This window comes from Myotis myotis, unplaced genomic scaffold (assembly GCF_014108235.1).
Source record: "Myotis myotis isolate mMyoMyo1 unplaced genomic scaffold, mMyoMyo1.p scaffold_m19_p_13, whole genome shotgun sequence".
Lineage (NCBI taxonomy): Eukaryota > Metazoa > Chordata > Mammalia > Chiroptera > Vespertilionidae > Myotis > Myotis myotis.
Window position 1 is genome coordinate 3,517,502 of NW_023416317.1, and position 24,040 is coordinate 3,541,541.

A 24,040-nucleotide genomic window follows, 5' to 3' on the forward strand; every position below is an offset into this window, starting at 1 on the left:
AGTGCAATTGGACACCAATACAGCAACAAGGATTGGTGAGTAAATTAAGCTGTATCAGTATGCACGATGACTTTTTTTTTTTTTGCAACGTCTGGTGAATCAGTTAGGAATTGTGTTTGGTTGCATGTAACAGAAACCAGCCACCAAAAGAAGTACAGCCCATCCAGGTGGCTCAGTAGTTGAGCATCGACCTCTGAACCAGGAGGTCATGGTTCAATTCCCAGTCAAAGGCACGTGCCTGGGCTGCAGGTTCGAACCCCAGGGTGGGGCGTGCAGGAGGCAGCCGAACAATGATTTTTCTCTCGACATTGATGTTTCTATCCCCTTCTCCTTCTCCCTTCCTCTCTCTGAAATCAATAAAAACATATTTAAAAAAAAAGATGTCCAGAGAAATGCATTCCCAGCTAGCCCAGCACTTTCATGCTCTCAATATCCAGGGCTATGTTTTTGCTTCCTTGTCCGGTTATTGCCGGTTGGCTCCCATTTCATGGCAGCAATATGGCTCCTCTTGTCCTAATCTGTGTCATAAGTAGACAGACAGGGAAAGGAGGAAAGCAAAGGTGAGGACGGAAAAGCAAATCACTTCCAGAAGGATGCTAGGGTATTACAGGCCAAGTTGGCTCTGCCACAGTGAGTTGCAAAGGAGTCTGGGAGATGTACTGTGTTTAGTAGTATTTCCCCAAGGAAAGAATCACATTGGGTTGGGGTGAGTAATAGAGAGCTGGATGGGATCAATGTACATTTTCAGAAGTCTAGGAGTGTACGGGTTAAAGGTGCTCATTCAGAGTTGTGGGTAATTTTCAGTTTCTATTTACATATTTTTTAACTGCCAAAAACTTGTCCCATAAGCACATATCTCCCTTCAGCACAAACAAAGAAATACTGACATAATTTATTTTTTATTGTTGACAGTATTACAGATGTCCCTCATTCCCTGCCCCCTTTGCTCCTCTCCACCCAGCCTCCACTCCCCCCCAGGGCTTCACACTATTGTCTGCAGCCCAGCCGTGGGCTATGCAAACATGCATATAAGTTCTTTGGTTAATCTCTTCCAGTTCCCCCAACCCCCTTCCCTCTAAGATCTGTAAGTCTGTTCCATGTATCCATGCCTCTGGTCCTATTTTGTTCATTAGATTCCACACATAAGTGTGGTCATGTGATAGTTGTCTTTCTCTGACTGGCTAATTTCCCTTAGCATAATAATCTCCAGGTCCATCCATGCTGTCGCAAAAGGGTAAGAGTTGTTGGTTTTTTTTTACAGCCACGTAGAATTCTATTATGTAAAAGTAACACAGCTTGTTTTTATCCACTCACCTACTGATGGGCATGTGGGCTGTTTCCAGATCTTAGTTATTATAAATAGGCTGCTATGAGCCTAGGGGTGCATATACCCTTCCTGATTGGTGTTTCAGGATTATTGGGATATGATATATTCCCAGAAGTTGGATCGCTGGGTCAAACGACAAATCCATTTTTAATTTTTTGAGGAAACTCCATACTGTTCTCCACAGTGGCTGCACCAGTCTGCATTCCTACCAGCAGTGTTCCAGGGCTCCCTTTTCTCTACATCCTTGCCAGTACTTGTTATTTGTTGATTTATTGATGGTAGCCATTCTGACAGGTGTGAGGCAATACTTCATTGTAGTTTTAATTTGCATCTCTCTGATGATTAGTGACATTGAACATTTTTTCACATGTCTATTGGCCATCTGTATGCCCTTTTTGGAGCAGTGCCTATTCAGGTCCTTTGCCCATTTTTAATTGAATTGTTTGTCTTCCTGGCATTGAACTGTGTAAGTTCTTTATATATTTTGGAAATTAACCCCTTATCAGATGCATCATTGGAAAATATATTCTCCCATACAATGGGTCTCCTCTTCATTTTATTGATGGTTGCTGTGCAGAAGCTTTTTATTTTGATGGGATAGATGGGTCCCAGTGGTCCACGGTAGGAGTCAGTCCTGGGTCCCGGCCACCTGCGGTGTGGCAGTGGGAGGGAGCTGTAGTCCCTGGCTGCCTGCGGCGCAAGGGAGCTGTGAGAATGGAGCAATGCTTCGATTGAACTGCCCTCTGGATCCCTCCCCCCACCCGCAGGCTCCGGGGAACCAGAGCCATGCTGCTATCAGACTGGCCTCTTGGTCCCTCCCCACACCTGTAGGCTCGGGGAACCAAGGCAATGCTGCCATCAGACTGGCCTCTTGGTCCCTCCCCGCTGGCCCGCAGGCCCAGGAAACCAGAGCCATGCTGCGATTGGACTGGACCCTACCCGAGGAGTCCTGGATTGTGAGAGCATGCAGGCTGAGCTGAGAGACCCCACCCCCGAGTGCACAAATTTTCATGCACCAGGCCTCTAGTGTGCATATAAGATCTTTGGTTAATCTCTTCCAGCCCCCACCCCCCTACCCTCTGAGATTCATCAGTCTGTTCCATGCTTCCATGCCTCTGGTTCTATTTTATTCATCAGTTTATTTTGTTCATTAGATTCCTTGTCTGTTTATTTTGATTTTTAGATTCAATTGTTGATAGATGTGTCTTCTGCTCTAATCTTTATTTTCTTCCTTTTACTTACTCTGGTCTTTTCTTGTTCCTTTTCTAGTTCTTTTAGATGTAGTGTTAGATTGTTTATTAGAGATTTTTAGATTTTTCTTGTCTCCTGAGGTAGGCCTGTAATAATATGACTTCCCACTCAGAACTGCTTTCACTGCGTCCCATAGATTTGGGGTTGTTGTGTGTTCATTTTCATTTGTTTCCAGGAAGTTTTTTCTTTTTTCTTTGCTCTCATTGGGAACTTATTCATTGTTTGATAACATACTAGTTAGCCTACATGTTTTTTAATATTTTGGGGGGGTTTTATAATTGATTTTGTTTCATGTCATTATGATCTAAGAAGATGTTTGCTATGATTTTAATCTTCTTGAATTTTTTTAAAACTTATTTTGTGTCCTAATATGTGGTCTATCTTTGAGAATGTTTCATGTACACTTGAGAAGAATGTGTATTCTGCAGCTTTGGGATGAAATATTCTGTAAATATCAATTAAACTCATCTGATATAGTATGTTGTTTTCTCATTTTTTGTCTGGAAGATTTACCCAGTGATGTCAGTGGAGTGTTAAAGCCCCCTACTATGACTGTATTACTGTCAATCTCTCCCTTGAAGCCATCCAAGAGTTTTTGTTTGTTTTTTAGGTGCTCCTATATTGGGTACATATATATTTATACCAGGGTTTTATTCTCTTGCTGGATTGATCCCTTCAGTATTATGCAGTGAACTGCTTTGTCTCTTGTGTTTTTTTTTGTATTTTTTAAAATATATTTTATTGATTTTTTACAGAGAGGAAGGGAGAGAGATAGAGAGTCAGAAACATCGATGAGAGAGAAACATCGATCAGCTGCCTCCTGCACATCTCCTCCTGGGGATATGCCCGCAACCAAGGTACATGCCCTTGACCGGAATCGAACCCGGGACCCTTCAGTCCGCAGGCCAACGCTCTATCCACTGACTAAACCAGTTTCGGCATCTCTCTTGTTTTAAAGTGTATTTTGTCAGACTTAAGTATTGTTACCATAATTTTTTATTTCCATTTGCATGGAATATTTTTTTCCATTCCTTCACTTTTATCCTGTGTGTATCTTTTGTTCTGAGGTGTGTCTCTTGTAGACAGCATATATATGGGTCATGTTTTCTTATCCATTCAGCTGCCCTGTCTTTTTATTGGAGCATTTAATCATTTACATTTAAGGCTGTTATTGATAGGTACTTATTTATTGCCATGTTTATTCTTTAAGCCTATGTTTCTCTTTCTCTCGATTTTTTCTTCTTAAAGCTGTCCCCGTTACACTTCTTGCAATGCTGGTTTGGTGGTAATAACCTGCTTCAGCCTTTTTTTTCTTTTTTGGTCTGGGAAGCTTTTCATCTCACCTTCAATTTTAAATGATAGCCTTGCTGGATAGAATAGACTTCGTTATAGACCCTTGTTTTTCATTACTTTGAATACTTCTTTCCATTTCCTTCTGACCTGCAGTGTTTCTGTTGAGAAATCAGGTGACAGCCTCATGGGAGCTCCTTTGGAGATAACTGAATGTCTCTCTTGCTGCCTGCAGGCACGTTTCACTTTGTGTATAGAATATTTTTAAATTTTTAGTTGGTTGTCAAGCTTTATAAAACACTGGGAGATTTCATACCAAAACCTAGATTTCCAGCATTGTTTGTTTTTTGTTTTTTTTTTAATTAAAGCATCTGATCAATTAGACCAACATTCCCACATGGCAACCGTGTTCTAGGAATGACAGCGGCTGCCTCCTGTAGAAGAGGAGAATATATTCTTATTGTCACAGTTCCTACCGCTCCCCATTGCCGTGTAGCTATTTAGTTCAGTCATTTATGCTACTTACCTGGCCCCTGAGTTTGTCACTTCTGAGCAGTTCTCCAGTTGATTCCTCACACCTACAGCCTCAGGGCGTCATTGCCTTGTGCATATTCTGGCTGGCTTCTGACTCTGTTGTTCAGTAAGAGCGATTTCCTTCAGGAAAGCAGCGGGAAGTGCTGCCTCCTTCCGGAAGCCATTTCTGGTTTTCCTCCTCCAGATTCAACTTCTGAACCTCTCTTACCCATTGCTTCCCACCTTGTCCACATGTAAAGCACCCAGGGCTTGCACATCGTAAGAGCAAAAACACCTCAACCTTATTATTACAGCTTCTCATGTCTCATACTTTCTTCCAGATTGTAAACTCCCTGCTGGCATGGAGTGTTTTATTCATCTTTATACCCCAATAATGGTGATTTGTGGAAATGTAGAATGAAATAAATGTGCATGGAATTAAACAGGAATGCACATACAGCATTGGGTTCATCACAAGAGTTTAGCAATTTAGGGTGGAAAAAATGCAGTGTGAGGGGGTGGAGGGCGGGGGTAAGCAGCAAGGAGTGTGGATGGAAGGGCAAAGCAGCATTCCTCAAGTGGCCCCCTGAACAGCTTGTTTAAAATCCGATTTCTGGTCCATGCACTTCGTAGAGCCGGGGCCTGGGGATGTGAGGCTTTATCCAGCTCAGCAGTGCTTCTCAGTCCTGTCTGTATAGTCATTTCACCTATGCGGCCTGATCCGTCTGCTAGTAGAAATTGTCTCCAGTATTAAAAACAAAAACCCTCTCCTCTAATATGCAGTCAGAGTTGATGATTCTATACTAGAGTAAGCATTAAAAAAAAAAAGTTTTCCTTATTTGTTCTATTGTGTTGTGTCTTTATTTGGTTGTTTCTGGCATTTTATAAGTATTTATTTATCAGAAGATTGAAGTTGGAAAGCTGTGCCCCTTTGATAATAATAGCGAATGTTTATTAAGTATTTACCACAGGTCAGGCACTATTCCAAATGCTTTTATGTATTAACTAATTCAGTCCTTTTAACAACCTTATAAAGCTGATATTATTATTATCTCTAACTTTAGCTTGAGTAATTACAGAAGCCAGGTTTTAAACCCAGATAGCACAGCCCTGGAGCTCCCATTGTCAAACCAGGGCTCCTTTGCTCTAAGGAAATCCAGTAAACATCCCACATCTTCCAGAAAATTCTTCTGGACTGCTCTGGCCCAGATCCGTCTTACATTGCATTTTCATATTAGGCCAAGTCTAGATTTTTACCCCAGACACATACTGAGCCCTTTTACATGCCCAGCCTGTGCTGCGTACCTCCCCGTGCCTGACACTCCTAGTGACCAAGCCACATGCACACTTCTGAGGGCTGAGCGAGCTGTTCTTTGCACGTCCCTCTTTCCTGGCCCCTATGAGGCTCTTCCGGTCGTAGGCAGTACTGTGCAGTGATCAGGGAGTCGTCAGACCTGAGCGTAATGACAGGCAAGACCACTCTCCAGTTCTATACTTTGGGGCAGGTCAGTTTACCTCTCTGAGCCGCACATTCCTCCTCCGCAAAATAGCTGTCCATGAACTCCCCTGGCACTGAAGGAGCCATTGCTGCAGGAGACGCACCGGGCAAACAGAGACCTGGCTGCATTGGGCTTCCAGTCCACCCCCTTCTCCAGGAGAATCAATGAGATGATACCAAGTAAGTGCTTACTTAGCTCAGGTCTGGGGGGCATGTAATAGCTACTCAGCAAATATTAGCTCTTCACTCCATATATTCTATTTAATTATAAGCAAGCAGTCCATCCCATATCAGAAGAAAATTTATTTGGCCCTCACAACGCACAGATAGAATCCTACATCAAATCACCTCAAGCTTTTCCTACTTCAAAAGTTGCTTTGCACTTCATGCCAGTAGCAGCTGGGCCGGGGCCTGGGAGAGCAGGAGAGCCCCCTCTCTGCCACCTGTCCTTAATCTGGGCTGGTGATCTGTCAGAAGGAGGAGGAGGGGAATGAGAAAGGGAAGAAGGAAGAGGAGGAGGAGGAGGAGGAGGAGGAGGAGGAGGAGGAGGAGGAGGAGGGGGAGGAGGAGGAGGAGGAGGAGGAGGAGGAAGGTCAAAACCAGGATTACAGAAACTGCCTTGTAGGGCATTTTGTTTCATGCCACTATGATCCTTCAAGGTAAGTATTTTTAAAAACAAATTTAGTTTTAAAAATGAACTAATTCATGGTGTACAAAGAAGTGGGCTAGGTAAGGGGACACACGTTTAAAGCCGTGTGGGAAATATTTCTCTCAGCCTGTCAGTGCCTCAGGAGCTCTACCCGTCAACTCGCCTGGAGATAATGTGAACATCTCCGTAGCGATCCTGCCGCATGGGCCTCCCTTCTCTCCCGGTCTTCTAGCATGTGTACATCACAGTCAGGACAGATCAACTTGGAATCCTCAAAAAATAAAAATCGAGCTGCCTTATGATCCAGTGATTCCATTTCTATAACTATATCCAAAGAAACCCAAAAACATTAATTCGTAAGAATAGACGCACCCCTGTGTTCACTGCAGCGTTATTTGCCATAGCTAAGATACGGAAGCAGCCCAAGTGCCCGTCAGCAGATGGATGAGTGGGTAAAAAAGCTGTGGTACATTTACACAGTGGAGTACTACTCTGCATAAAAAGGAATGAAATCTTCCCTGTGTGACAGCGAGGATGAACCTAGAGGGGCTTATGCTAAGTGAAATAAGTCAGAGAAAGACAAATACATATGATTTAACTTATGTGTTGAATCTATAAACAAAATAGAAGCAGACTCATACACACAGAGAACAGACTGACAGCTGTCAGGGGAGGGAGGTCGGGGGCTGGGTAAAAAAGGTGAAGGGACTGAGAACTACAATTTGGTAGTCACAGAGCAGTCAGAGATGCCCTGCGCGGCCTGGGGAAATACTGATATTGTGAAAACAGTGGATGGGGCCAGGTGGGTACTTGAAAGATGGGGGGGGGGGGGCACTCTATAAAGTACATGATTTTCGAAGCACTATGGGGTACCTCTGACGTTAACGCAGAGTACTAGTGAATGTGAATGCAATCGAATAAATAAGTATGTTGGCATCCCTATCCTGTCACTTACTGGCTGTTTTGCGTTACCTCTCCAGTTCCTTCAGATGTAAAGAAAGCACAACTAAGCGCCCGAATCACAGAACCGTTCCGGGTAAACGCCTGGCACGGGCCGCTCTCTCTCTCTCTCTCTCTTTTCTTCCCTTTTCTCTTCTTTCTCCTCTCTCGCTCCCTCTCAGCCTTTTCTTTCCTGCTCTCTTCTTACCCGCCTTCCTTTCTCTTCTCTCTCTTTCCTGAGCAGAGGCCCCGGGGGGACAGCTCCCATCCCTTCCTGCAGCCGCGGTGCGTCCTTCCCTTTATTCTGCGAGCCCTGGGGTCCTGGGATGCTCGCGCCCCTGAGGCAACACCAGGTCCTCCGCGCTTTTCAGCCCCTTCTCCCCCCTCCCCTCCCCTCCCCTCCCCTCCCCTCCCCTCCCCTCCCCTCCCCGCAGCGCCAGCCGCTCCGCGCCCCTGGGCACCGGCGCCTTTTCTCTGTCGGGCGGGCGAGCCCCGCCCGCAGCCGCGCGGGGCCCAGGGCGCCCCCTCCCTCCCTCCCCCTCCTCCTCCCTCCCCTCCTCCTCCCTCCCCCTCCCCTCCCGACACAATGCCGGGGCCGGAACAGCGCATCCGCCGAGTCTCATTGGCAGTGGCCGCACCAGCCCCGGAGAGGCGGCGGGCGGGGCAGCTAGAGAGAGGGGAGCGGAGCGGGCTGGCGGCGAGGGGAGGCTGGCCGGACGGCCGGACCGCAGGACAGCGGGAAGGAAGGGCGCGGGGAGCGGCCGGGCCGGCTGTGCGCGCGGGTCAGAGCGAGGGCGCGCGGCGAGCGGCGGCGGGGGCGACGGGCCGCCCGGGCCGGGGATGCGGCGGGCGCCGGCCGCCCAGCGAACCGGGGAGCCGAGCTGCGCGGCTCACGTGCCGAGCCGGACCCTGGGCGGCGGCGGCGGCGGCGGAGGCGGCGGAGGAGGAGGACGGCGGCCGCCGGGGCCGGCGCTGCGCTGAGAGGAGTTGCGGGCCGGGACCCCGGTCGGGCGCGGGGAGCGGCCCAGACATAAAGTGGCGGCCGCCGGCCCGGAGGCGGAGGGAGGCGGCGCCGAGCAGGTAGGTGGCGACGGCCGGTGCGAGTGCGCGCGGGGCGCGACCGTGAGACCGGCCCCAGCGGCGCGTGTGGGTGGGCGCAGGGCGCGGGTTCGGGGACCCCCCGGGTGGGGAGGTGCGGTCCCGGCTCCCGCGAGCAGGAAACCCCGCCCCGCGGCTCGGGCTGCCAGTCCCGGACCCCCTGGGCGCCGGGCGCGGGGTTTGCTCGCTGTGGCGGCGGAGAGACCAGAAGTTTGGCGGTTCGAGGCGGGGGCGCTGGTGGTTTACAATCGCGCCTCCAGGGACCATGTGCTCTGGTGGCCGCGTGCTCGTGGGAGTGGGGAGGAACGTGATGCGTCCCAGATGCGGCTGCTCAGAGACGCTTTCCAAACGCAGCGGACGCGGTGGAGGGAGCTCCGTGCGCGGGCGGAGCACTCGGGGGGGCTGGCTTGCTGCCCCCTCACAGAGGTGGGTCCCATCCCCGCCTCCCCGACGCGGGACGGGCTGTGCGCGCGTGGATCGCACTCTGCCTCTCTTCCGGAGTATTTCACTTTCCACGGGCACCTGGGGAGGGGAAACAGCTGATCGTGTGATCGGTGCCCTGGGATTTGGATAAACTCTTCCTTCGCGTCGGACGCCCTGTGCGCTGGGCGGTACTCCTGGGCAGTGCCGGGTGCTCCCCGGGGTGAGAGCTGGTCTCCAATCTCCGGGTCGGAGACAGCCGCCCAGGAGGTCTCTCGCTCTCCTTTGTGTGGCCGCTTCCTTCCAGATGTGCGAGGGCTGGGCTGGGCCGGGCTCCGGGGTGGGGTGCTCATTATACTGAACATTCCTGCGATCTGCCGAGACTTGTAAACATACCAAAGCCAGCTCCTCTGAACTTCTCACACCGACTTGGTCTGTTTGCTGGTACCCAGCCGGCTGCGTCCGGAAGGCGGCCCCTTGGGGAAGTGTGGACAGCGGGTCTCTCCGGAAAGCTGGGTGAACCTTCAAGGTTAGCCGGCCTTTGCCCAGAAGTTTACCACCAGCTGGGAGGATGCCTACGCGTGCCCCGCGCCAGGAGGCACTCTGGGGGCATCATACATAGTCCATGGAGCGGTAAACTGAGCCCTGGCCGCACTGGTAATCTGGGCTTTGCATAAGGGCTGATCCCAGGTGCCAGGATCTTAACCATGACAGTGCCGCTAACCTTCGGTTGCTTTTCATAGGATGATGTTTAAAAGAATGGCTGGCCTGAGGTATATATTTTGGTCTCTAAATTTAAAGCCACAATCCAGGTGAGAGGTCTTTTTTTGTTTGTTTGTTTTACAATTTTTCCTCTTTTTTTTAAAAAAAAGTCTTATTGATTTCAGAGAGGAAGTGAGAGGGAGAGAAACAGGAACATCAATGATACAATGATGAGAGAGATTATCCATCTGCTGCCTCCAGCACGCCCCCTACAGAGGTCCCAGCGGAAACTGGGTCCTCTTGGTTCATAGGTAGATGCTCAACCACTGAGCTACATGAGCCAGGCTGGGAGATAGGTATTTTGATGATTCTATGATTCTCTTTTCTTTTTTGTATGACTGAAAATTTTGTAATAAGAAGTAATACACACACACACACACACACACACACACACACACCCCTTGTGAACAGTGCTTACATTTCTTAAAAGACAGCCAAAACAAGTTAGCCAGTTTCAAGGAGAGCTTTATCTCTTCTGCATTTGCAAGTATTAACCAAACACTTCAATTGCTTAAATTTAGTAGTGCAGGGGGAATGTATTTGAACACTCTGATGATGGAAATGAAGAAATCTGCCTAAAATACCTTACAGTGAGGTTTGATTTTCACCAACACTTGGAGAGTTCCCAGAAGGCACTTCTCCTGAGCCTGCATCTGATTGTCTTGGGCTTCACTCTGTTTTGAAATTAACACATTTCCATCTTGGTGGCAGGAAAGTCAATGGGCTTTTCAAGAGGCAGACAGCTTCTGCTGAATTTAACAATCCAGGGAAGTGGGGAGGCATTAGCCTCCAGCCACGCCAGCCTTAGCAGCCGCTTCTCAGTATTGTTAATCTCACTGCCTCCATGTCCAGCAAGCCTGCAGACGGGTCACCACTGGATCCACAGAGGTAATCAAGACTGCAGTGCTTTTGAGCAAACAAAAAAGGAAGCTTTGGCTCACTAACAATATGAATGAGATCCATGGGAAACAGACAAAAACACGCCGACTGCCTTATCCAGCCCAGGCTACGGGGCTGGAACTCCAGGAACTGTTCGGAGTATCTTGCAGAGCTTGCACACACAGGCAGGCCAGGGGCTCACACCGCAAGTGTTCAATCTCCGCCCGCCTCCCTCTGCTCCTCCCTCCCCTTCTCTCCAGATCTGCCCCAGAGGTCTGATCTTATCATGAAGGCACTATTTTTACATACTCAGCAGTGCTGAGCCTCACGGAAATTACTATCTTTAGCCTGTAATGTAGATAAATAAATCATGTAACTGAGCTCATCAGCAAGACTTAAATGTCTCTGTCCTTACAAAGGGTGGGGAGAAGTAAGTTTAAAGTCATGAGTGTGTAAAACACAGTTTCTTCTTGTATTATTATTTATTAATTATTGTATTATTTTCCATACGAACAACTGTAAACCTACTTTTGCCCAACCCTGTGTGTCTCATATCTTTCTCTTTTTAGACATGGTTTGTATATTTTATTTATTTATTTAACACTAGAGGCCCGGTGCACAAAAATTTGTGCACTGGGGGCGGGGGGGCGGGGTCCCTCAGCCTGGCCTGGGACCCCTTGCGGGATGACCACCTGCTGGCTTAGGCCCGCTCTCCAGCGGATCGGGCCTAAGCTGGCAGTCAGACATCCCTCTGGCAGCCCGGGAGCCCTCGGGGGATGTCCACTTGCCAGCGGGGAGCAGACCTAAGCTGCAGTCAGACATCCTTAGTGCTGCTGAGGAGGCGGGAGAGGCTCCCACCACCACCGCTGTACTGGCAGCTGTCAGCCTGGCTTGTGGCTGAGCAGAGCTCCCCCTATGGGAGTGCACTGACCACCAGGGGGCATCTCCTGCATTGAGCATCTGCCCCCTGGTGATCAGTGTGTGTCATAGTGACCAGTCATTCCCAGTTGTTCTGCTGTTAGGGCCAATTTGCATGTTACCCTTTTATTATAAAGGATAGAGGCCTGGTGCATGGGTGGGGGCCCGCTGGTTTGCCCTGAAGGGTGTCCCGGATCAGGGTGGGGGTCCCACTGGGGTGCCTGGCCAGCCTGGGTGATGGGCTGAGAGCCGTTTTCTGGCTGGCCACATCCCATTCAGGGTGGGGGTTCCCACTGGGGTGCCTGGCCAGCCTGGGTGAGGGGCTGATGGCTGTTTTCAGGCTGGCCAGGCCCCGCGGCAACTCTTTTTTTTTCTTTGTGATAGTTATTTTATCTTATATAATTGAAACTTTGTAGCCTTGAGCGGAGCCCAGGGCCGGCAGGGCAGCGGAAAGCTTGGCTTCCTCCATCACTGGGGGCAACCCAGGCCTCCTGCTCACTCCAGGTCCATGGCCGCTGCCATCTTAGTTTGGTTAATTTGCATACTCGCTCCTGATTGGTTGGTAGGCATGGCTTGTGGGTGTGGCTTGAGCGTAGTGGAAGCATAGTTAATTTGCATGTTTCTCTTTTATTATATAGGCTTTTTATTGATTTCAGAGAGGAAGGTGGGGAGAGAGAGAGAGAAAGAAAGAGAAACATCAGTGATGAGAGAGAATCACTGATCAGCTGCCTCCTCCATGCCCCCAACTGGGGATCGATCCTGCAACCCAGGCATGTGCCCTGACCAGGAATCGAATCTTGACCTCCTGGTTCATAGGTTGACGCTCATCCGCTGAGCCACACCAGCTGGGCTGTATGTTGTTTTATAAGGCTCTTATCTTTTTTTGTAATTCATGTATTTCTACATCATTAAGATTTTTTCCTTCTCTCCTGATAAACATGTGACCTGGCAGTCAGAAAGAAATGGTAAGATCGCAATTCTCTGTTGCTAGATACTTGATTTAGGGACCAAACCTCCTATTTTCCTCATAACGTGGTTTACTAAAATTACGACGTCATTTCTTATCTTATTCTTGCCGGTGAAGTACATTTTTAACCTAATCTCATACAGCAGTATTTTTCCAAATGAAGCTCATGAAATCATTTGACCACTTTTTCTTAAAAAGCATTTTAAAAAAGCATAATAGGACAGAAAATATCAGCATCACATGTTAGTGGGAGTTCTGCAGTTTCCTGAAGCCTGGAGTCAGTTCTATATCTGAGTTGCAGTTAAAAAGCAGTATTTACTGTGAGCTGCTGTCAAAAAAGTTTGAAAGCTACTGCCACCGTTTTATTAGTGATAAGCACCCAATTTACATGAATGAGGGTGTCTCTTCACAGACACGGGCCACTGAAAGGGACACAGGAGTGGCTCCAGGGCCGAACAAGGACTTCGGGATCTGCCTTCTCCTTTTCGCCCTCAGCTCTGCCTCTCTCCCTTCTGCTAGGAACTGGGTTCCTTGGTGGCAAGGTGACTGGAGCAGTTGCTGGTTCACACAAATCCAGTCTCAAGTCCAACAAAAGAATTAATCCCCGCTTCCCCAGTTGTTGAACAAAAAGTCTCAAGGTCAATTCTGATTGGCCCAATTGGCCTGGCTGGAGGAAACCTTTGTCCAGGGTGGAGTCCCCCAGACCGTGGGCCTGTGGGCAGAGAGGGCTGGACCTCAGTGAATACGGGCCTTCCGGGGTGAATGCCGAGGGCGCCGAGGCACGCTCACTGCGGAGCGCATGCCTCACTCAGTGCGGTCTGACTTGAGCCCAGAATAATGCAGGATGAGCAGCAGTATATTCAGGCAAACAGGTGATCAGTGACCGACCGCTCAAGAGTGTAAGGAAAGCCTTAGCTGTTACTTCCCACGTGGTGAGTGTCAGGACTTAGAGACCACTGTGCAGAGCAGGTCACAGTGAGAGTCGCTGTGCTTTCCAATGTCATCCAGGGGCAAAGGACAGATGTATTGATCGGAAACCCACTGCAGCCCCTAAACCTCTTACAGGGCGATGATGTTCTTTATGTGCAAACCTTGGGAGGCGCTTATTTTAATCAGTTTGCTGTGCTGATGTGGCGTAGGGAAGAGGTGGCTGGGAGTAAGTTGTTTGAAGAATGCCCCTCCTTGAGGCCCAGGCAGCAGGGTGCTGCTGCTCTTCAGCCTGAGGCATTGATTTAGGTCTCTGTTCCTTTGCCCTTGGGGTGGTGCTGCTTTTAGTTGTTCTCCATCACTTCAGGTACAGTTACCAGGTGAGGATGAAACTCATTCACAGCAGAGGTGCCCCGGCAGTGGGTGCTCATGCTGGTTTGTCCAGGTCAGTCCTGGCCCTGGTCTGGGCCTCCAGTTCGATGATAAGTTACATGGTTGCCTCACCTAGGAGCCTTGACTAGGAATCTTTTACTGGATTAATTTATAAAGAACGCCTTTCAGCAGGCAAGATTCAATGACGATATTTAAGGATGGATGCTAATGTGGTAAAATTATAAAGGAAAGCAAGAGAGTGTTACCAAAAAGCTCAGGAGGGTGCAGTGGTTCTCAAGCAGGTGATGTGCCCCCAGGGCACACCTGCCAAGGTCTCTAGAGACATGGTTGTGGGAGGTGCTGCTGGAATCTAGTGGGTGGAGGTGGCCAGAGAGGCTGGTACACAGCCTGTAGCACACAGGACAACCTCTCAGCAAAGAATCACTCAGCCCCAGATGTGAACAGGATGGAGGTCCAGAGCCCTAGAGCTGTGCTTGCCTTTGAAGAGGAGGGAGGGGAAGTATTTAGCAGTGTTGGGGCAGCGGAGTGATGGATGCAGGCCCGTTCCCTTGGAGATGATTACAGTTCTGTATTTACATTTTGTTCGCCTTTTTATGTGTGTTATACTTAAAATTTTAAACAGCATTAACAAATAAAGAAGTTCTTACCCTAACTAAAGTTGAAACTCCTGATGCCTAGAAGCACCTTGTGCTAGTCCGAGGGCTCAGTAAACCATAGTAGGACTGATGGTGACACCTGTGCTGGGAGTCACTCTCAAGGTCACACAGTGTGTGATGGACGGCAGAGTCCGTGTGCTGACTACAGAGCGGTGGGTTGTTCATTGTTGGTGTATAAAATGCAGCTAAGTTTTGTGTTTACAACTTTGCTACATTTATTAGTTCTGTCATTTGTGTGTGTGTGTGTGTGTGTGTGTGTGAGAGAGAGAGAGAGAGAGAGAGAGAGATCTTTAGGTTTTCTATGGACCAAGGTCACATTATCTGTGAAAAAGGGTCATTTTACTTCTTCCTTTCTAATTTGGATTTCTCTTACTTCTTTTCTCCAGTTGCTTCTAATACTATGTTAACTATAAAGATGGCAATAATGGGCGTCCTTGTTTGGTTCCTAAACTTAGAGAAAACGCTTTATCTTTCACCTTTGTGTATGATGTTGGCCGTGGGCTCTCCTATATGGCTTGATTCTGTTGAGTCAGTCTCCCCCTGTTCACAATTTGTTGAGTGTTTTTATAATGAAAGGGTGTTGGATCTTGTCTGTTGTTTTTTCTGCATTGATTGAGATTAGCAAGTGGTTTTTGTCCTTCGCTCTCTGAATGTGGTGTATTATATTGATTGTTTTTCACATATTGAACCATCTTTGCTTTCTAAGAATAAATCCTACCTGGTTGTGGTGGGATCATACTTTTAACATGCCGTTGAATTTAATTTGCCAGTATTTTGTTGAGGTTTTTGCATCAATATTCATCAGGGATGTTAATCTGTAGTTTTCTTTTCTTGGAGTATCTTCATCTGGCTGTGGTATCAGTGTAATGGCGGCCTCATAGGAGTTTGGAAGTGTTCCCTCCTCTTTAAGTTTTTTGGAAGAGTTTGGTGGAGGAATGATGCTAATTGATCTTTAAATGTCTGGCAGAATTCTCTCCGGTGAAACCATCTGGTCCCGGGCTTTTCTTTGTTGGGAGGATTTTGATTACCGATTCAATATCCTTGCTAGTTGCTGGTCTGCTCAGATTTCCTCTTTCTGCATGATTCAGCCTTGGTAGACTGCGAGTTTCCAGCCTGCATTTCTTCTAGATTATCCAATTTGTTGGCATAGTGGTCTCTTATGATCCTTTTTATTTCTTCGGCCTTGATTGTAATATTGTCTCTTTCATTTCTGATTTTAGTTATTTTAGTCTTACTTACTTTTTAAATCTAGTTAAAGGTTTGTCAATTTTGTTGATCTTTAAAAAAAACCCAATTCTTAGTTTCATTGATTTTTTTTTCCTGTTGTTTTCTATGTTAGTTATCCCTGCTGTAATCTTCATTATTCCCTTCCTGCTGTTAGCTCTGGGTTTACTTTGTTCTTTTTGTACTCCTTAGCTGTAAACTTAGGCTGTTGATTTGATTCTATCTTCTATTTTTAATACAAGTGTTTACAATTATAAACTTCCCTTTTAGCACTGCTTTCACTGCATTCCTTAAGTTTTGGCATGTTGTGTTTATGGTTTCAAATGTCTGAAGGTATTTTTAAAATGTCCCTTGTGATTCCTTCTTTGACTGTGTGGAGAGTGGGAAGTGGGCAGCGCGTGGAGCCGCCGTGTGGGAAGCCAGGTGTGAAAGGTGCAGAGGGCCCGTGGGCATGGATCTCTGTGTCCTTCAGGTCAGAACTTCCCACCTGCCCTAGACTAGCCGCTTGTTTGGACTGTTACGTAAAAGATAGTGATTTAGGGTCTATTTGTCTAAGTTGCTTAGCCTGTGTCATATTAATACTTTAACTTTACCCAAAGTGCTCCATTGACCCAAGGGATCATACAGTGTTGACTTTCTTCTTTGTTGGCCTTACTTATTAAAACTGAATGAATAAATACATTTTTAAGGAAAATTAAATAGGACCCATGCTACATGGTATATTTTTTCTTAATTCAGGCACCATGGAGTGCCTCACTGTCGTGGGTAGGAATGGATATTTTTATTTATATCTTTATCTGGTCCTTGCCTGCGGCAAGACAGTCTTCTGTTTCTCCCTCCCTCTCTCCCTCTCCCTGTCCCTCCCTCTCCTTCCTACACTAGGCAAATTACCTGAAGCTCTCTTCTCTCTCTCCTTTTTCCTAACTGGATACACTCTGTCCTGTGATGGGAGGTTTGCACATGCTAATGCCACGCTGGAATGTCCCTCTTGTCCTCATTGCCTTCTACTGTTCTGGCATCTCTGCTCGGTTAGCACTCCTGCCAGAGTCTTCCCTGGCCCCTCAAACCAGGTTATGCTCCTCTCTTCCGCGCCGTGTTATCCGGGTCCTCGGAGAAGCAGGTACCACAAAGGGATGAAGTGGGAGGGATTTATTAGGGGAGATGCTTATGCCGTTTAAAGCCTGGGTGTGAGGAGCAGGAGGAGAAGCCCTCCAGTCCGTGATGCGATGCGTGTCTGGACCCTTGGAAGGTGCAGGGAAAGGAGGGAGAAGTAAGTGGGTAAATAGGCTCTTCGAACTCCAGTGGAGGAGTCTGCTCTCCTGAACGAGCCCCTCTGTGCTCGGCGTGGGCTGGAGGAGCGTGAAGGCCCAGAGGCGGGTGGGGACTGTCGGTGAGCGTGCCCCCTGCAGTGGAGATGTGGGGGTGTGAGGGGGAGGGGCGCTCCTCATGGCCGTCATATCTGCACTCTGAGGCCGGGTCAGTGATCCTACACGTGTGTCTGAACGGGCTCTGTATTCCTCATGCTCTTTCCTCTCTATACTCTACAGTCCATGAGAGAAAGGATTGTATGCGTTTTGCGTGATAGCTCTAAAGCCTAGAACAGTGTTTGGCACATTTTAAACAAAAGCAACCTGAACATGTTTACATTTAATTTAAAATTCTTTTAGTTCTGGCTGGGTAGCTCAGTTGGTTAAGTTGGTTAGAGTGCTGTCCTAATATGCCAAGGTTCTAAGTTCTATCTTCAGGCAGGGCACATAAAAGAATCAACTAATGAATGCATAAATAAATGGAACAACAAACTGATCCTCCCTCCCTCCCTCCTTCCCTCCCTCCCTCTCTCCGTCCTTATCTGTCTCTCATCGTTTTTTTAAAAAAAGAAAAGACAATTATTTTAAATTAAAATTTTTTAATTTATTTTAAAAGTTTTTCAGCCTGTTTTAAAGAGGATTGTATTTTTGCAAGAAAAAAAAAACAAAGTTCAAAATAGATATAATTTTTGTGAATAAGTGTTTTCAAATTTCTCAGTAGGTACCTAGAAGAGGCATTGCTGGGTCAAATGGTAACTCTAGTCTTAACTTTCTGAGGAAGCTCCATACTGTTTCCCACAGTGCCTACACCAGTTTACATCCCACCAGCAGTGAAGGAGGGTTCCTTTTTCTGCACAACCTCCCCAACGCTTGTCATTACCTGTCTTGTTGATAATAACCACTCAAACAGGTGGGAGGTGGCATCTCACTGTAGCTTTGAATTGCATTTCCCTAATAACTAGTGATGTTGAACATCTTTTCATATGTCTGTCTTCTGGGGAGAAGTGGCTACAAAGATAGATGCACCCCAACTTCATTGCTGCATTATTCATGGGAGCCAAGACATAGAAACAGCTTAAGTGTCCTTTGATTGACGATTGGATAAAGAAGTTGTGGTACATGTACACATGAAATACTACTCAGTCATAAGAATAGATGAAATACTGCCTTTTGCAACAACATGAATGGACCTTGAGAATATCATGCTAAGTGAAATAAGCCAGTCAGAAAAAGAATTATACGATTTCACTCATATGTGGACTATAAAACTGAAAGTAACAAATAAACCAATTAGAAAAACAAACAAAAACTCAGATACAGACACAGTATAGTGGTTATCAGAGAAAGGGGATGGGCGGTAGTAAAAAGGGTAAATGGGGTCAAATATATGGTGACGGAAGGAGATTTGACTTTGGGTGGTGAGCACACAATGTACAGATTGTGCATCATAGAAATGTTCACTTAAACTTACGTGATCTTATTAACCAACGTCACCCCAATAAATTTAATAAAAATATATATAATCTGCAATAATGCACAACTACTGTACATACAACCTGAAAATATCTATTAGGTGAAATTTAATGAAATAAATGTTCTGATGGTGGTTGACCAAGTCAAATGCTAGAAATACCTAATCCCAAGTGAATCTTAAACCCAAGAATTTATTCATTGTGCTTGAAAAGAAAGATGGTTTTGATTTGTGATATCTTTATGAGTTTAATAAAGTACTCTATTTATAAATGACCCCCACATGTAAATAAAATGCTTTGTTGGTCTGTGGGGGAAAACATGGCCAGATTTATTGGTTGACTATAAAAATGTAGATGATTCTCCCATGTCCACTGCTTTGAAGTGAGGCCGAGGGGAAGTGTCAGAAATGGGCAGGCATGAAGTCTGGGCACTGTGACAGAACTACATGAAGGTTCTTGACTTACCCTGTGTGGTAGCTCGTCAATAGGTAAATGTGGGTGGTCTCAAAACTGCTTTGCTTAGAGTGTCATGTGGGGGGGAGGAGGTTATGGCTGCAAGTGCCATTACTGCATGTGAGCCTGCCTGCCCTGGTCGTCAGCACTTCTGCTTTCCTCTGGCCTGTGTGTGCTCACCGCGCCCTCCAGCTGTAAGTCTGGATCAGCGGCTTCCAGAGGCACTCCGGGGCTGGGCTGTTTCCTCGGACAGTGCAGAGAGTCAAGCGTTTAGAGTCCAGTTTTACCCTTGATTGTAAGTACAGATACAGCTAAACTTTATTAAAGTTTCTTTATGCCAAATGGAAATGGCTTTATTGTTTTATCTGATAATAAAAGCAATATTAAAGCAATTCACTATCAAGAGATAAAGTAAAACATCTATTAAAAACAACACCAGGAGAGAAACTCCTGAACAGCTTGTACTGAGACTTCTGGACTGACTTCATTTCTGGTCATCATTTGGCCATGGCTTCTGACACTGTCAGTTTGTGCTATGATATTATCATCTGTATAATTTTTAAGAATTCTAATCTAATAACAGAATAGCTATTATTAACACTTGCAGTCAAGATGGCGAAGGAGCAAATGCTGTGTCACCTCCTTCCACAACCACATCCAAATTACAGCTAAACGACAGGACAAGCATCATGGAGAACCACCTGATGTCCACCTGAACAGAAGGCCTACCATGAGGGAGGTACAGCACAGCCAGCCAGGCTGAGGCTGGCAGGAGGGGCGGAGATCCAGACGGCTGGTCCCACACCACATGCAGCAGTTGAAGGGACTTCTTTAAGAAGAAAAAAATAAAGACTGTGAATAATAAAATAGCAATAGCTACCTACCTATCTATAATTACTTGTTAAACTTTTCAATTACACTTTTCATTCAGCAGCATTTTGCGTTACTCTCAGGCATACAGCATATTGGTGATCGTGAACCTTTGTAGTAAGGCAGTGTCTCAGGGAAGTTGTCAGGGTGAGACCAGCAGAGCTTACCAGGCCCAATAGACCAAGATCTGGCCGTATGAAGGGAGGTTCAGCACCAGTGGGGTGTGCAAGGGAAACAGGGCCCTAGTCCTAGAGCCACACAACTCAGTCTGTCCCCGATTCTGCCCCCACCTTCCAGAGAGCCTGAGCTTGTCAGGGTGGGGCTGCCAGGAGTTGGGAGGGTGTGGCTAGTGGACTCCCTTGATGTTGAGGCACTGGTCAGGCTCACAGGAAAAGTAGGGGGAGTGGCCCCCACCCTGGAGCCACAAAACTCAGTCACTGACCCCTGGATCTGCTTGGACCTCTACATCCAGGGCCCAGGCACCTGACTCCTCCCCAGGGTATGATCTTCATGGGGACCAAGGGGTAGGGGGGGAAACAGGGCATCCAAAGGGGGTGCTATTTCATAATAAGGGGAATGCTCCATTCAAGAAAGATGTCCTCTGGGATATGGGAGAGGGACTCAGCACAGGGACCCTGGTGGCAGTCCCTTCAGCTCTCTCCCCAGAGTTGCAAACCCAGTTTCTCCTCATATTACTCTAGCCTGCTCCTCCCTCCCTCCGTCAGAGCCCAGGGTGAGTGGCTGCAAATGAGACTTTTAGCGGGTGCTTTTTTCTCTGGCAGACTCTCATCTCTCCCTGGTGGACAGAATCCTTGCTGGTTTTTACAGCCAGATGTGATGCGGCATCTCTTCCTGGCGCTGGCGCTCTGGTCTGGGGAGCCCCCATCACTCCTCAAGGGGAACCCTGAGGATATTTCCCCAGATCCTCAGCCAGTGCCTGTGAGAGCAGAGCCAGACCTTTTTGTGTCTCTGCCCTTCTTGCCAGTCTCGTGTGGCTTCTGTAAATCCTTGGTTATAAGACTTCTATTCCGCTAGTCTTCAGTTGGTTATTCAGGTGATTGTTCTATATTTTAGTTGTAAATCTTGCTTGGTTCTGGGAGGAATTGAGTGTAACTTCCATCTACTCACCTGTAATCTTGGATCTCCTCAATAAAAAGGCCTAGGGTGGCTCGCTAGATAAGAAAGGCAGCCTTGCCCAGTTGGCGTGGCTCGGTGGTTGAGCATCTACCTTTGAACCAGGAAGGAGGTCATGGTTCACTTCTTGATCAGGGCACATGTCCAAGCTGCAGGCTCGATCCCCAGTGTGGGACATGCAGGAGGCAGCCGATCAGTGATTCTCTCTCATCACTGATGTTTCTGACTCTCTCTTCCTCTCTGAAATCAATAAAAATATAGTTTAAAAACAGAAAGCCAGACTTTACATATGCTGCCTCTAAGAGATGCTCTTCTATTGAAAGACCAACACAGACTTAAAGTAAAGGGATGGAAAATATCCTATATAATAAAGATGTAATATGCAATGGTCGTTACGTAACGACCGACCGTGTAATAACTGGATCACAAATCAGCAGGAGGGTGGGGCAGCGAGCTATAAGCGGGCGGTGGAGAGCTACAGGAGGGAGCAGGGCAGCAAGCTATGAGGTGGGGTGCGGAGGGAGCTACAGGAGGGCGGGGCAGCAGGCGGAGAGCTACAGGAGGGCGGGGCAGCAAGCTGTGAGGTGGGGTGCGGAGGGAGCTATAGGAGGGAGCAGGGCAGCAAGCTGTGAGGTGGGGTGCGGAGGGAGCTATAGGAGGGAGCAGGGCAGCAAGCTGTGAGGTGGGGTGCGGAGGGAGCTACAGGAGGGCGGGGCAGCAGGCGGAGAGCTACGGGAGGGCGGCAGCGAGCTACTGGCGCAGATTCGTGTGCAGGGCAACTAGTATTTCATAAAAATGGAAATGAAAAAAATCTGGAGTAGCAATACTTACACCAGACAAAATAGACTTTAAAACAAAGGCTATAAAAGAGACAAAGAGGACCCAACAATTTCATTTCTGGTTATTTATCTGAAGAAACCCTAAAACACTGATTTGAGAAGACATATACATCCTATGTTCATTTCAGCATTACTTGCAATAGCCAAGAAATGAAGCAGCCTAAATATCCATTGATAGATGAATGGATAAAGATGTGGTACATATAGATAATGGAATATTACTCAGCCATAAAAAAGAATGAAATCTTGCCATTTGGGACAACATGGATGGACTTAGAGGGTTTATTTTAGGTGAAATAAGTCAAACAGAGAAAAACAAATACCATATGATTTCACTTATGTGGAATCTAAAAGACAAAGTAACTGAATAAACAAAACAGAAACAAACTCATAGATGCAGAGGACAAGCTTAGAGTTGCCAGATGGGAGGGGTTGAGGGTCTGGGCGAAGAAGGCGAAGGGATTAAGAAGTACGAATTCCAGTTATAAAAACAGTTTTGGGGATGTGTAAGGTACAGCATGGGGATCTAGTCAGTTCTATTTTAGTAACTGTCGTGTCAGGTGATCCTAGTTTATCACGCTGATCACGTTTAAATTATGTACATGTCTAGCTACTGTGCCGTACACCTGGAACTAATATAAAATGTATGTCACCCATGATTGAGAAATTAGAAACTTTTTAAAAATAGCTATTATTATAATCAGTGCACTACGTGCTTTATGGGGATTGTATTCTTTAATCCCACAGCCACCCCTGGAAGTAGGCAAAAGTTTCCCACTCTTTGCAAAGGAGGAAACCGGTGTCCTAATCTGGCCAGTCTCTCTGATTTGAGAGGAAAGAAGTTCTTTATTTTACATCCTCTGACTGTATTTTATGTATTATGCTAGGCTTTTTGTAAATTTTCCCAAAATAAAACATGAGATAAAACCCACAGCAACATACATACTTGAAGGGATGCAGGGGCCTTGCCCGGGGAATGAATGCATGGTCAGCTCTTAGGTGGCCCCGGGAGAAACCATTTGCCAAGAAACCACTCTCCTGGTTTTCCTGCCGCGTAATTTCAGGGTTTTATGAAGGGAGGACTCGCCTGCAATGACTCTGCACGCCCAGTTAGGCACTCAGGACTTTGAGCAAACGCTGATGCTGGGTGGCCTGCCCTCTGGCATGTCTGCAAGGTCTTGTGTGTCTGCTTCGTTCCTTGCAAGCTTGCTAAGTAGACATTCACCACGTCGTGGCCAGTAAGTATCGCAGATCCACTTTAGTGCCCGTGCTCTTCTGAGTGGGACGTGAATTCTGCGTATTATGCATGAGTGCGTCAAAGATGAGAAATGTTTCCTCAGAGCCACCTCTCCCCCTTCAGTCTCAGATCCCCATCAGGATGCTTAAGTGACTGGCTGACGTCTTTCTGAGGGAAGGGCCATTACTTGAAGTGTTGGGAGGCTTCAGTTCTGCTGCTTGCAAGCAGCCAGCAGTGTGCTTTATTTTATACACACTCAAGAGCACAAACTCACGTTCATACACATAATTTTTAGCTTAATTTCTAGTTTAACATTTGCAAGAGGAGTAATATTGGTGAAATAAACTTGCAAATTTATCAAATTATGGGTGGGGTCTCAATATACTGTCTCAAGTATTTTTAAAAAATATAACTCGACTTCAGAGAGAGGAAATGAGAGGGAGGGAGGGAGGGAGGGAGGGAGGGAGAGAGAGAGAGAGACATCAATGGTGAGAGATAAAAACAAATGAGCTGCTTCCTGCAGCCCCCCACCCCCACCCCCGGGGATCAAGCCCACAACCCAAACCACACTGTCCGGGCTGTCTCAAGTATTTTAAAGGTTAAGTAAAGAGGCACAAACTCAAAATGCTGGTAAGGGCCAATAAAACAGGTTGCAGACGTGTAGGCTGAGTAGAACATTAGGGAGAGGTGGGGCCTGGGGCAAACTGGACAAAGGTGTCCCACTTAAATTACTTTTGAAAAGATACCATGTTGGCCAAACAAAATGTACTGAAAGCTGCATTTAGACCAGGACTGGCTGCCATTTGAAAACCTCTAGGGAGTGGAAAAGAAGGTTTGTACAACATAGGGAAATGTATCAAGAGAAGTTTGACCATTGTCTTCAAGTAGTCCCCCCTTTTCTCCCTACGCCACTGTTGTCTTTATTTCCTTTCTGAGCCTTTGTCACAGCCTCTGTCATTAGTTTCCTTTTGTACTTGTTTACTTATTTATAATCCATTTCTCTCTCTAAGCTCTAAG

General features: G+C 47.0%; 1 protein-coding gene across 1 annotated transcript in view; it reads left to right on the forward strand.

Moving 5' to 3' along the window:
• Positions 1 to 8,150: 8,150 nt before the first annotated feature.
• Positions 8,151 to 24,040, forward strand: part of FRMD4B (FERM domain containing 4B) — a 290,264-nt gene continuing 274,374 nt past the window's right edge. The window contains exon 1 of the mRNA XM_036331595.1: positions 8,151 to 8,547. The gene's annotated coding sequence lies outside the window, so the exon portion shown is untranslated. The remainder of the gene's footprint in view (positions 8,548 to 24,040) is intronic.